Raw genomic sequence first — 13,640 nt, forward strand, 5'->3', positions numbered from 1 at the left:
CGGGCGACCAGGCCGCCAACATGACGCCGGGCGACCCAGGCGCGCCAACCTGACGCCGGGCGACCAGGCCGCCAACCTGACGCGCCTTTGACATGTTTCTGCACGTACCTACTTATATCTGTGCTGATATTAAACTGAACTGATTTTACCATACTTCTGATAAATTCTAAGCTATGAATGATTTCATCTGCCAGGAAGCACAATGGTTTCCTTTGCATTACTTTAAGCATTCCTCCAAACTAAAACACACAGCAAATTTGAGCCTTTGGAATAAACTCTCTGGGAGTTCAAATTAACTCAATTTGAGTGTACATGTGAGACCATCAAATAAACTCTAGGGCAGAGTTAAAGTAACTATTTTGTAGGAGTTGATCTTTTAACCCTTTTCAGGAGTTAAAACTGAACTATTGTGGGAGTTAAACACTAATCCCATATAGAGTAAAATAAAACTCTAACCTTGAGTCAATTTTGATGTGAACTCCTTAATAGTGTTAACATTCAACACTTAAAGTATGTTTTATTTACACTTATAGAGTTGACATAAAATAAAAAGGTTTTAGGTGAAAAAACTACATAAAACAAAAACAATACACCGCATTATTACATTACTACAAATATTTATTTGTATTGACAAATCCATACAGTGTTTAACAATCCATGCTACAAGAATACTTGTGTAACAATTTATATTTTGACTAAAAGTGCTTTTACTGACAGTGTAAATATTTTTTCAGCAAACATTCACTTAAACAATACAACTTTCTAAAACAACATACAAATGTGAATCATGCCAATAGGACTTTTGGGCATCAAATTATTGGAAATGCTTTATTCTATCCCTTTCTAGAACCAAAATCTTCCTAGGGATGTTTTCACTTATTTTGAAAGCATGAAAATGGTCATGGAAACCAGTTTCATGTTCAACCAAAACAAAAACAACTTTCCCATTGTGAAAATTGAAGAGGTTAATTTAATGAAAGCTGGCCTGTTTTCATCAGTGCTTGTGCAAACCAAAAGCCAACATGATATTCAAGTCCACAATTTACCCAGTGTGTGAGGTTGAAAGAACTACAGTATTGGGTATACTACTTCCCAAAAGTTTGGCTATGATGGAGGCACACTTTGCTGTGAGTTGACACTCCTCCTGCTTCAACATTTTGGCATTGCAATGAAGTAGAGGGTGTTTCATCATTTAAGCAATGAGAATGATTGTACAGCTGAGTGTCACAGTTGAGGTACATGTGTTGTCAGTAGGATCATGTATCTTAATAAGATGTCCTCTAAATCCAGAATAACTTGAAAATTGCAAACAACATCCTTTTTGATACATTGCATGAATTAGTTTGAGGTGAACAGAAGTAAAGCTGTATCAGACGATGAAGCACAAAGGACACATCTGAACATGTTTGCTGCTTTAGCAAATTAGTGCTTGTTTAAGAGCTTTGCTCTTAACTCTTTGACTCTTGAGAGTTTCTTCTGTTGTCCCTATATCGATGTCTTACAGAGTAGTCTGCAGGAATCTGTACAAGTTAAACAGAGCATCATCATATTGCACACTGAAAACAAAGTGGGAGCTCATCAAATGCGCCCAGGGATGTAGAAGACTGATATGGAAGAAGTTTTCTGTCCACGACTATGTAGAAGCTGAAAACCTGTGCCAAAGTCCCTGTGGCCAGCAGATACGGCTGGGGGTTTCCTTTAATAGTCATGAGGTGTTCTTCAAGGCTGTGGCAAGACTGAAACACAAAGAAAAACATCTTCATATAAGCCATTAGTTTAAAAAATACAGTGTTGACCTCAAAATTTGAAATTGAATCCTATTGATTAGACAAACCTTGTGAAATGTAACCATATGATCAGTAGCCTCTCCAACGCTGATCTTTTTGGGCTGCTTCTGGTTGAGGAGTTAGCAGATGGTGCAATACAGAAGAGATGCCATGTTGCTGTCCCACTCTGCAGACAGGGTAACACAATTTACTTCAGAATACATTTCTTCACACTTCTATCTCGTGCTGGTTGTGGTGAATATTTCCACTTAAAAGAATAGTGCAGCTATTGAATCGGGTCTAAAGTTTGAATATTTCAGATTCAAACTATCACAGAGCTTCAATGAAGAGCTGCAACAACATGACACAGCGTATAAGATGTAGGTGATAATGTCAGACAGGATTGTCAAACTGTATGTCCAGCTGAAATCAAATTTAGTTTTTCCTTTTATAGTCAAAAGCAATGTTAATGTGTTGTTCCAATGTATTAGAAGAAAGAAAGAAGTAATGCAGTAATGCTCTTTTTTGTAGCAGTTCAAAGTTTTTGACAACATTACTAAACTTACTGAAATCTTCTGGACTAAGTCATGGTCAGTAATGTGGTGAAGAAGAGACATGACCTCCATACATTCATCTCCTGTTTGCTGGTCATCTGTGGATCTAGACGTTCTTGCCGATGTGGGACCTCCTTTCAGCTCCACTCTGCTACGAGATGCAGATGGGGTTTTAGATTGACGCTGCACAGTTTTATACATCACTCAAGAAAGCCTTTGTTGCTCTGCATGTCATAGAAATGTTCCTGAAAATAAAAGAGAATTTCTGGTTGAAGAGCAGACAATAACAAGTTTGTGATGAATGTAGTGTATATATGCTGTATACACAAAAGATCAAGAAACCAAAATGTAACTGCCAACATTAGTTTACAGTATGGCTACTATGCAAACTCTCATATCCCTTTTTGAGTATGGGTTTTCCAAAAGGGGAAGAGTGACACAATCCCAAAGGCTTTGTTGCTTTACTTCATTTCTTTAACTGTCCTACAGCTTTCTCTTTCTCTCTTTAGAAACGTGCCACTGATGTGGCAGCTTGCACCAACATCCAATACTTGTATTAACTTTTATTGTTTGCCACGCCCCCGGTGTGTAACGGCCTTTACGGTATAAATTGTATAGCATCATATTTATCCTTAAAGTATTGTGTCAGCCCAATTGTATTAGTTAGCCTAATATGAAATCCTGGTTACCTAGCTAAACTGTAAGTTTACCAACTGAGACGGCCATGTCCCCGCTATTTAGCTATATAGTTAAAAATAGGCACCCCAACTCAGGAGACACGTTGCTATGGGGCGCCGTTTGTAAAGCGGCTCGTGCTGAAAATAACAGCAACATTTTGTCACATTTAGCTTTAAATAATGTTTAAAAACCTGGTATGAAATTTGAGGGTCACTTTCTTGCACATTTACAACAATATTTGTCAACTTGGAAATATTTTAAATAGTTAAATCCAAATATTAAATGTTACACCTAAATGTTAAATGTTAAATCTATATGCTAAATCTAAATCTAAATGTTAAATCTAAATGTTAAATCTAAATCTAAATCTAAATGTTAAATCTAAATATTAAATCTAAATCTAAATGTTAAATCTAAATCTAAATGTTAAATCTAAATATTAAATCTAAATCTAAATGTTAAATCTAAATCTAAATCTAAATGTTAAATCTAAATATTAAATCTAAATCTAAATGTTAAATCTAAATCTAAATCTAAATGTTAAATCTAAATCTAAATGTTAAATCTAAATCTAAATCTAAATGTTAAATCTAAATATTAAATCTAAATCTAAATGTTAAATCTAAATCTAAATGTTAAATCTAAATGTTTCGGGTGAAACTAAATATTTAGCTAATATGCAAATTAATGTCGGTAACCGGAAGTACCAAAATAAAAGCTCGAGGAGGTCAGTGTATGTTTATAGTGTCAAATAACGAATAAAAATCCTCTCATTGGGAGATATGGACTCTTGAACTTGGATAACCGTGAAAATAACTACCTAAAATAATAAACACAGTTGGGGAAAACTGTATTTGAAGAGTACTTTGAGTTTTTAGTGTCACTTTTATGAATGGTGTGGGAATTATAGCCACTATAGCCAGCCATGGGGGGGCTCACTTTGACTGGTCTGTCACGTTCGCTTGCATTAAGGTCAGCAAGAGCCTATCCCCGCCCGCCCCCGACAAGGCACCGACAAGACACTGCGAAATGTCCAACGAATCCGCGTTAGCCGAGAACATCGGCAGAGCCGTCCCGGTGGCTGAACAAACTTATTCAACAGCGACAGCAACAGCCTCAGGGCCACCTCGGTAAGCATGTTTTCCAAATCACGGAGCTAGCAACCCTGTTGTCAAGGCTAACTTAACTAAACTAGCTAACGGTAGCTAGCCAGTAGAGATTTGCTACTACCTTGACAACAAGACAATGCTAGCTCCGTGATTTGGAAAACATGCTTACCGAGGTGGCCTGCGGTGGCCCCGAGGCTGTCGCTGTTGCTGTTTAATAAGTGATAAGTGATAGGCTCTTGCTGACCTTAATGCAATCGAACATGACAGACCAGTCAAAGTGAGCCTCACTTTGACTGGTCTGTCATGTTCGATTGCATTAAGGTCAGCAAGAGCCTATCACCGCCCGCCCCCGACAAGGCACGGTACTGTTGGCCATGGTCACTCTGCGAAATGTCTAACGAATCAGCGTTAGCCGAGAACATCGGCAGAGCCGTCCTGGTGGCTGTACAAACTTATTAAACAGCAACAGCGACAGCCTCAGGGCCACCGCAGACCAAAAGTCTTAGCTAAAGTCACTGTAGGACAGGCTTGAGCTATTGGTAGGCCACACTCACACACAAAAATTTAAAAATATGGCAATAGCAGCAAAGCATCTGCACTGTAAGAAGCAGGAAGCAAGTCAATAGTCCACAGGATCAGTAATACCAGACACCGGCAAAGTTCAAATCGTAGTGTACTGCCTGTGTCTGTGATCCTCAGGGAGGCAGCTTGATTGATTTATATGCCGCCTTATTTGTACCACAACAGAGGGCCTCTCCCGGAAGTGGACAGGATTTACCCTGAAAATGAATAGTGGAGACAGGTTGCTTCCCGTACCTATGAGATAACACAACATTGTTCATGGACGCACATCTGCAATTTGATGTGTCATTGGATTGCTACCACTCTTAAAGAATGCCTTTTGCTGTCAGAAGGATTTCAACCTACGCAGGGAGACCCCAATAGATTTCTAGTTCTTCACCTTAACCATTCGGCCACGACAACCTGAAAGCAGTACTATACCTGTTTGGACAAATGTTCAGAAACTTTTTTTTTTTTTCAATTGGTTAGTAGTAGTTACCAGACACGGGCAAAATGGAAATTGTAGTGCACTGCCTGTGTCTGTGGATCCTCGTAGAGTCAGCTTAATTGATATGCTCCCTTTTTGGTTGGATAAAACACAACAATAAACAGTTTCAAATAAAAACAGATAAACCACAAGAAAAAAGTTACAGGGCAGCATACAAAATTAAACATTAAAGAAATGAATAACCATTTAAAGAAAGGCAACATCAAGAAGAAAAGTTTTCAGCCTTGATTTAAAAGTTACTGAAGATGAAAGCATGGCAAAGTTTTTCCAAATCCTGTTGACACATACGTCCTTTAACCCTTGATATATTCTTAAGGTGATAATAGGCTGACTTCGTAATTGTCTTAATGTGGCTGTTAAAATTTAAGTCCACGACTTCACCAAGATTTCTGGCTTTGCAATCTTTGCAAAAAAAATTAACTTTTGGAAATTGATCTTAATGCCTTAATTTAATAAAAAGGAAAAAGAAAAAGACAACGTTTAAGGACACCAGCTGTCTTGTCTAGCGATGGTGGTATAGTGGTGAGCATAGCTGCCTTCCAAGCAGTTGACCTGGGTTTGATTCCCAGCTGTCGCAGTAGTTTTCATTGTGTGGTTAATTGCTTTATTTGTCAAGAAGTAACCAGAAAGGTGACTTGCCCAACCCGATTTGATCAAATATTAGATCTGTTATGGTACAAATAAGGGTCTATATCAATCAATTAAGCTGCCTCCACAAGGATCCACAGACACAGGCAGTGCACTACTGCCCGTGTCTGGTAACTACTGCTAACCAATTGAAAGGTTTATGAACATTTGTGCAAACAGGTATGAGTGTTGTTTTCAGGTGTTGTGGCCGAGTGGTTAAGGCGATGGACTAGAAATCCATTAGGGTCTCCCCACGCAGGTTCAAATCCTGCTGACGACAAAAGGTATTCTTCCAGAGTAATAGCAAACCAATGACACATCACAGTAACCCTAATTTCAGTTGTGCCTTCATGGACAGTGTTGTGTTACTTCATAGGAACTGGAAGCCAACATTCTCCACCATTTATTATCTGTCTGTGTCACAAGATTTGCAGTGAGCGTTGTATTGTCCAGCAGAAAGGCAACAGGTGTGTTACTTTTTGACTGTGATTTATATCCTAGCAGTGCAAGCATTTTGCCCAGGTTTGATTTCCAGCCACCACAGTTGCATTTACAGGTTTTAAAGCCATACACAACATATTTCAATTTCCTTGCGAGAGTCATCCCAAAAGGATTAATAAAGATTAGTCTGAGTTGATCTCAGAAAAAAGTCAAAAGAATTCAAAAATCTTCAGGGGATGTAGCTCAGTGGTAGAGTGCATGCTTTACATGTATGAGGACCTGGCATCTCCAGCAGGTATTATGGTAGAGTATTTAAAAGAGCTGCAACAGATATTACCTCCTGTTGTAATCTGACTGGTAGACAGCACAACAAGCACTTTAAATTTACATGTTTTACAGATTTATTTACAATAATTATTAACTATAGTGTAGTATATTCTTTTAAATGTTTTTATGGGTCTTACAGCAGGTTAGTTTCTTTTTTATGGATGAAATCCATAAATAATCTCAACCTGCAAGTAAGTCAACCCTTCAGCAGGTGGGGACATGTCACTTCAGACACTTGCAGCAACAAACGTGCTACTGATTCAAAGCATAGGAAATAGCAGAGGATGGTTTCGATCCATCGACCTCTGGGTTATGGGCCCAGCACGCTTCCGCTGCGCCACTCTGCTCTGCTGTTTATGCGTAGGGGCTGGAAAATCTGTTATTCACATTTTGAGGGAAGGTTTGGACCCGTGGCAACAAAGGTTCCAACAGCTTACGGGTTGCAAAGTTAAACATTTGGTAGACCTTGCAACTATCTTTTATGTGAGCTTCCTGACTCACACAGTGATTATTCAACATCTCAGTCAGGATGGCCGAGCAGTCCAAGGCGCTGCGTTCATGTCGCAGTCTCTATTGGAGGCGTGGGCTCGAATACCCCCTTCTGACCAATAGTGTCTTCATCTGTAATGAATGTCTGAGACATGATAATGAGACTATAGAACTAAGCAATTCTTTTTATTTAAAACTGTGATAAAATGTCAGAAGTGTGGACCGGTGTTTTGGTGGAAAACCGGTGCTGACACCACTCTTTCTCTGTTGCTGGGAGCTGTGTGTGAGTGAATGGGGGCGGGGCTGAGCGGAGAGTAAGAGGAGAGACCCAAACACAAGCACGCCTTTTCAAAAGAAATGGGTCATGTAATGCAAAATTAAACCATATCGATATAAACATAAATAAACATTGCTTTGTTTGTGGAGAGACAGCAGATGCGAGGACATTAGCTGCACCGGTGCAACCTAGAGGAAAAATGTTATTTGCACCCTAGAGCCCTGTGAGCTAACAGACAAAAACTACCACTGGTCACTGCTGTTTTCTGAATAACAACACAAAATTTTGTGTTTACTAGGAAACTAGTAAACCTTGTGACCGACGTATGACTGACTTCTATCTTTTGTGAAGATTTTCCCCACATTGCTCTGTCCTCTGTGATTGTCTCCATCTAGAAACTAAGCTGCACAGTGCAGGGAACAACTCTGACTGGCTCATGATCAGACAGTGGTTTACTGAGCGGTAGATTGGCTTTGCAAAAATAACTCTGAGTGTTCTATTCTGTTTATATTTTTCATTAAATAGTAAATTAATTAATTGTTGATAGTTGTCAAAAAAAATAATGTAAAAAGCTGTATCTTAAGATAGAACTCATAACATCTCTTTTGCCTAGGGGCTGGTCTATTCCCAGCATCAGTAGGCCAGACCCCTGTAGCGGCAAACGTCCTCAGACGGGACAGCCATTCATCGTCCCCCATGGCACGATGCTTCTTAGCCTTAGATCACATCTGAGATTAAAACTGAATAGGACAATAGGACAATAATGTCAATATCTTAAGAATACAAACTGACTATGTGACAGATGTGTAATCTGTCATGTCCTTCCTTCTGAAGTTTTAGCCAGGCGCCATTCCTCACCAAAAACAATATGAGTCATTCCAGTGAGTGAAAAGGAAACTCACATCTACAAAAATAAATTTGATAGATGTGACTCCCTGATGGTGTAGTGGCTTGGAATTTGAAAGAGTAAGTTCCTGGACTCGTTTTTGTTGATTTAGATCAACCAAATACAGAAAAAAAAACAATAACAGTCAGACTGAAGGAGGAGTCTTTCCTAGATATGTTATCCTCGCACTCGCACCCGAACCTCCGGCGGAGCTTTTCGGACATCCCTGTGGAGGCTGGGGGCATTGAACCTGAGTGGACAATGTTCAAAGTTTCCATTGCTGAAGCTGTGGCGGCGAGTTGTGGTCTTAGGGTCTTAGGTGCCTTAAGGGCCGGTAACCCATGAAAACCCTGGTGGACACCAGTAGTCAGGGAAGCTGTCCGACTGAAGAAGGAGTCTTTCCGGGACATGTTATCCCAGCGGACTCCGGAGACAGTGGCAAGCTACCGACGGGTCCAAAGGACTGCAGCCTCTGTCGTGACAGAGGTAAAGCAAGGGAGACGTTCAGAGAAGACATGGAGAAGGACTTTCGGTCAGCACCAAGGTGCTTCTGGAAAACTGTTCGCCATCTCAGGAGAGGGAAGCGAGGAATCATCCAAACTGTGTACAGTAAGGATGGGATGTTGTTGACCTCAACTGAGGAGGTAATAGAGCGGTGTAAGGAGCACTTTGAGGAACTCCTAAATCCAGCTGAAACGTCCTCTGTGACGTTTTCTTTAGATCTTTAAGAAGACCGATATGTAGATTGAATTAGATTTTCAGTCACTGTTGTCTCAATACTTCAGTGTCAGCCTCCTTATTCTCTACAATAAATGCTCCAGTCCTTTCTTTGCATTAATACTGGTTCTTAACATGCTCCCACTGGCTCAGATTATGGAAAACAACAAAATAAGTTACCATAGTTATGCGGACGACACACAAATTTACATAATCCTATCGTCAGGGGACTATAGTCCAATACAAAAACTGACTAAGGGTATTGAACAAATTAACAGCTGGAAGTGCCAGAACTTTCTGAATTTAAATTAAGAAAAAACTGAGGTGGTTGTTTTTGGAGCAAAAGAGGAACGATTAAAAGTCAGCACTCAGCTTCAAACAACAATGTTAATATTAATGGCTCGTTGGTTTAGTGGTATGATTCTTGCTTCAAGTGCGAGAGGTCCAGGGTTCAAATCCCAGACAAGCCCTGAAGGGCAGGAATTGTTACAATCTTAATCTGAAATTTAAAATCCAATTTGATGTTAAATTAGTCCAGATTAGGAGCAATCAAAATTGTAATACAAATGCTGGCTATTTTTCATGTCCTGCTTCAACTGCACGCAATAGAAAAAAACTGGGAAAAGAAATGAGGAACAATAAGCAGGACGTGACTCTCCCTGTTCATTGGTCTAGGTTTATGATTCTCGCTTAGGGTGCGATAGGTCCTGGATGAGACTACTTTGCATATAAGTAGAGGAATGGATTGAAAAATCTGGTTTATTTATTGAATATGATGGAAAAGAGTGTCACGCACAAGGCAAATTCCTCACAATATTACTTTCATTTTTTAGTGGCAAAATCAAGTCACTTTCCAGCCGCTGCATTTATCAATGTACGATCATTCTTACGCTCTGATTGGTGTGATACGAACGTTTCATGAATATCACGTAAAGCCTGTCGTAAAAAGATTTCTGCGCTCATATCTCCCCCACCTCTTTTTTTGGTTTCATGTTATGTCTCGGCAAGAAGTATTATGCTTTGGGTTGTCTGTCCATTTCTACATCAGAACCCGAAATACTTGATTGATCCTAGAAGGGAAACTCTGGAAAGAAACTTCTCCTTCGAGCCAGATTTGAACCAGCGACCTAAGGATGTCAGCTTTATGCCTCTACAGTCCTCCGCTCTGCCAACTGAGCTATCGAAGGGAGCTAGCACTGACATATGAACTTCCCATTCCAGTGATTGTGATAACACAGGACCCCCCTGGAGGTGCTTTCAGTGATAGAGCGCATTTCCAGTCTCAATACCCAGATGTATTGCAAGATTTGAAGTGAAAAAGTGCTGTCCAGCGATGGTGGTATAGTGGTGAGCATAGCTGCCTTCCAAGCAGTTGACGTGGGTTCGATTCCTAGCCATCGCAGTAGCTTTCTATGAATTGTGTTATTTGCTATTTTTACAAGAAGTCAGCAGAAAGGTTACTTGCCCAACCTGGTTTGATAAAACATTAGATCTCTTTGGGCTGCACAATTATGGCCAAGATTCTAATCATGATCATTTTGATAAATATGGAGATCACAATTTTTTATTTTCTATTCCAAAGTGCTGGAAAGGAAGGTTTCATCAATCGTTGAACCTCAGGTTAACAAGTAACAATCTCAGCAAGGTGATGGATTATTCTAGTTACTTCACCAAGTTCAGCCCAAATGATACAGCTCTAAGACATCACAGTGGTTGGCTTCCAGCTATGTAATATATGCAAACGGCAGTGTTGGGATTTGAACCCACACCTTCAGAGAATCTAGAGCCTCAAGCTAACATCTTAGACCACTCGGCCACACTACCTGCAATTATCAGCCCCCCACATCGTGACACATACAGGGACTGTAACTAACGGTATGCTTGTTAATGTTATTGGGAAAAAAAGGAAAAAGCCAATAGCTACATCCCCTAAAGATTTTCAGATTTTTTTTTCTTTTTTCTGAGATAGACTTAGACTTATCTTTACTAATCTTTTTGGGATGACTCCCGCAAGGAAATAAAAATATCACTGAATAAAAGAAGAAACCTGTGTAAAACGTGTAATGTTAATGTTGTAAATGGCTTCAAAACCTGTAAATGCAACTGCAGTGGCTGGAAGTCAAACCTGGGCAAAATGCTTGCACTGCTATGCTATAAATCATAGTCAAAAAGTAACACACCTGTTGCCTTTCACTGCACATCTTGTAACACAGACTGAAAATAAGAGCTAAGAAATACAATGGTGGCTGGAGATTGTTCATGAAGGCACATCCACGACTGGGTATTCTGTGATGTGTCATTGGATTGCTACCAATCTTGAAAAATGGCTTTCGTTGTCGGCAGGTTTCTGATTTGCACGTGGAGACCCCAATGGATTTCTAGCCCATCGCCTTAACCACTCGGCCACGACAACCTGATAATCTAGGCTACACCTGTTACACAAATCGTAGTTCACTGCTTGTGTCTGTGGATCCTCGTGGAGGCAGCTTGATTGATTGATTTGGTCCCTTATTTGTACCATAACAGAGATTTAATATTTTATCAAATCTGGGTTGGGCAAGTAACCTTGCTGGCTACTTCTTGACAAATACAGCAATTAACCACACAATGAAAACTACTGCAATGGCTGGGAATCAAACCCACGTCAAGTGCTTGGAAGGCAGCTAGGCTCAGCACTATACCACCATCGCTGAACCACACAGTTTATGTTCTTAAACCTGTAATCTTACTTTAAACTAGATGTGGAAAATTGAAAGGTTGATCTTTTTCACCTGTGCTGTGGCTTAAAAACAGGTTCCACCGAGATTTGAACTTAGATAGCTGGATTCAGAGTCTATAATGCTAACCATTACACCATGAACCTTTAAAAGTGCTGCAAGGGTTTGCTAGGCAGTTTCTATCATAATATACACATGTGTGATATCAAGAGAATGAGGGGAAAAGCAAGTCAAGAACAAGCTTTAAAGGACTTGCCACAGACAGTGAATACAGCAGTAGATATATCTACTGTGTACAAACATATGGTAACTTTACATCTGTTGACAATAAAGATGCTCACAAAATACTGTAGTGGCCATTGAGTTTCTTGCGCACATTCATGTCCACTTAAATACAAAAAACTGCTGTTCTTTATTCCCAATATATCAGAAAAACATTAGTTGTCAGAAGTGGGATTTGAACCCAAGCCTCCAGTAGAGACTGCGAACTGAACGCAGCGCCTTGGACCGCTCGGCCATCCTGACTGACCCGACAAATGTCCCGTAGGACCTGTCTCAAAAATTATAATATAGTAAATTAAACATGTCATGATATACAGTAGTAAGTTCTCAGTCATCCATGTCATAGTTAACAAGGGAAGGTTTCTCAACTCTCAGCCCAAATATATGGGCGTTCATGGAGACATGGAAGAAAGGCAATGTGCAATACAGGCCAAATCCTATGGTGGGAATCAAGATCCTCCAATGTTTCTGTCCACAATGTCCACCTGAATCCAGAAATATACCTGCCAGATGGGAAATAAACTGATAACTGTCTTCATGGTCTAAACGTGTCAAATATTGCCGTACAATGCCCACATTGAGTCCAGATGTGTCCGTTTTGGTTCCTGATCCATGCTTTTACCCCAAAAGTTCACAACTAGGCCAAGGGCAACTGGACTTGGTAAAAGGTTCTCCGCAGAAGTTTTGTCTCTCATCCAAGAGACTTCTCTAGTTGTTTTTTTTACACAGAAAGGTTTGGACACAGTGACCACTCCCCCACCCATATCTGACAATTGAAAGCTGTGGGGAAAGGGGGTTCCAAAGCTAATAGACCATTCAACAAGCAATTCTGATGCACTATACTGGCCCATTCAGGATGAGCACTGTATACTCTGACTGCAGCAACACAAGTTCAAATTTCAGCGATACCTAATTTTTATGGTGATTACGAGACTGAAAGCAAAGTGTGTATCCCCCATGTAACTCAAAGCCTATCACTTCCAGTCAATACTGTCAAATTTGGAGCTCCTTCAAGTTACATCAACGATCAGGTGACTCCTCAACATGCCCCCACCAACATAAGCTTACTTTAAACTAGATGTGGAAAGTTGAAAGGTTGAATGTTTTCACCTGTGCTGTGGCTTAAAACCAGGTTCCACTGAGATTTGAACTCAGATCCCTGGATTCAGAGTCCAGAGTGCTAACCATTACACCATGGAACCTTCAATAGAGTTTGCTAGGCAGTTTCTTTCATAATATCCACATGTGTGATATTAAAAGCACACAACAATCACAACAATAAAATATCACGCCCCAATATATTCTCGGTTTTGAGTCCTCGCCCCTACTATTTACGACATGGCCAGACGTAATCCATAATGACATTTGTCTACAGTTTAAATTTTTTATTAACACAGCTGTATATTGTTAAATATGAGAGGCAAACCTGTATTTGTACCAGTGTTTCCGCGGGTAACTCTGCTACCGCGGCCGCCACGGCGAAGAACACAGAAGAAGTTAATAAATGCAACTAACTTCAGTTGGTAGAGTAACAGCGTGTGAGACGGAGCTGCTGGACCTGGACCAGAGATGTGACCCATGGCCAGAATATCATATTTAATAAAAATGCAGCGCAGTGACGATACAGACGCCGTGTGTATCCGCCGTTCGACCCGTGCTGGACCCGTTCATAATGATCAGCCGTCTCTCTGTGAGTAGCGT

General features: G+C 40.2%; 3 non-coding genes across 3 annotated transcripts; 1 reads left to right on the plus strand and 2 right to left on the minus strand.

Moving 5' to 3' along the window:
• Window positions 1–6,846: 6,846 nt before the first annotated feature.
• On the minus strand, window positions 6,847–6,918 carry trnam-cau (transfer RNA methionine (anticodon CAU)). Its single transcript has one exon. It is a non-coding gene; the product is annotated as a tRNA-Met (tRNA).
• A 2,420-nt stretch (window positions 6,919–9,338) lies between these two features.
• trnal-caa (transfer RNA leucine (anticodon CAA)) lies at window positions 9,339–9,410 on the plus strand. The gene has a single exon. It is a non-coding gene; the product is annotated as a tRNA-Leu (tRNA).
• A 3,659-nt stretch (window positions 9,411–13,069) lies between these two features.
• Window positions 13,070–13,141, minus strand: trnaq-cug (transfer RNA glutamine (anticodon CUG)). The gene has a single exon. It is a non-coding gene; the product is annotated as a tRNA-Gln (tRNA).
• Window positions 13,142–13,640: the final 499 nt, after the last annotated feature.

The sequence above is a fragment of the Etheostoma spectabile genome, unplaced genomic scaffold (assembly GCF_008692095.1).
Source record: "Etheostoma spectabile isolate EspeVRDwgs_2016 unplaced genomic scaffold, UIUC_Espe_1.0 scaffold00019158, whole genome shotgun sequence".
Lineage (NCBI taxonomy): Eukaryota > Metazoa > Chordata > Actinopteri > Perciformes > Percidae > Etheostoma > Etheostoma spectabile.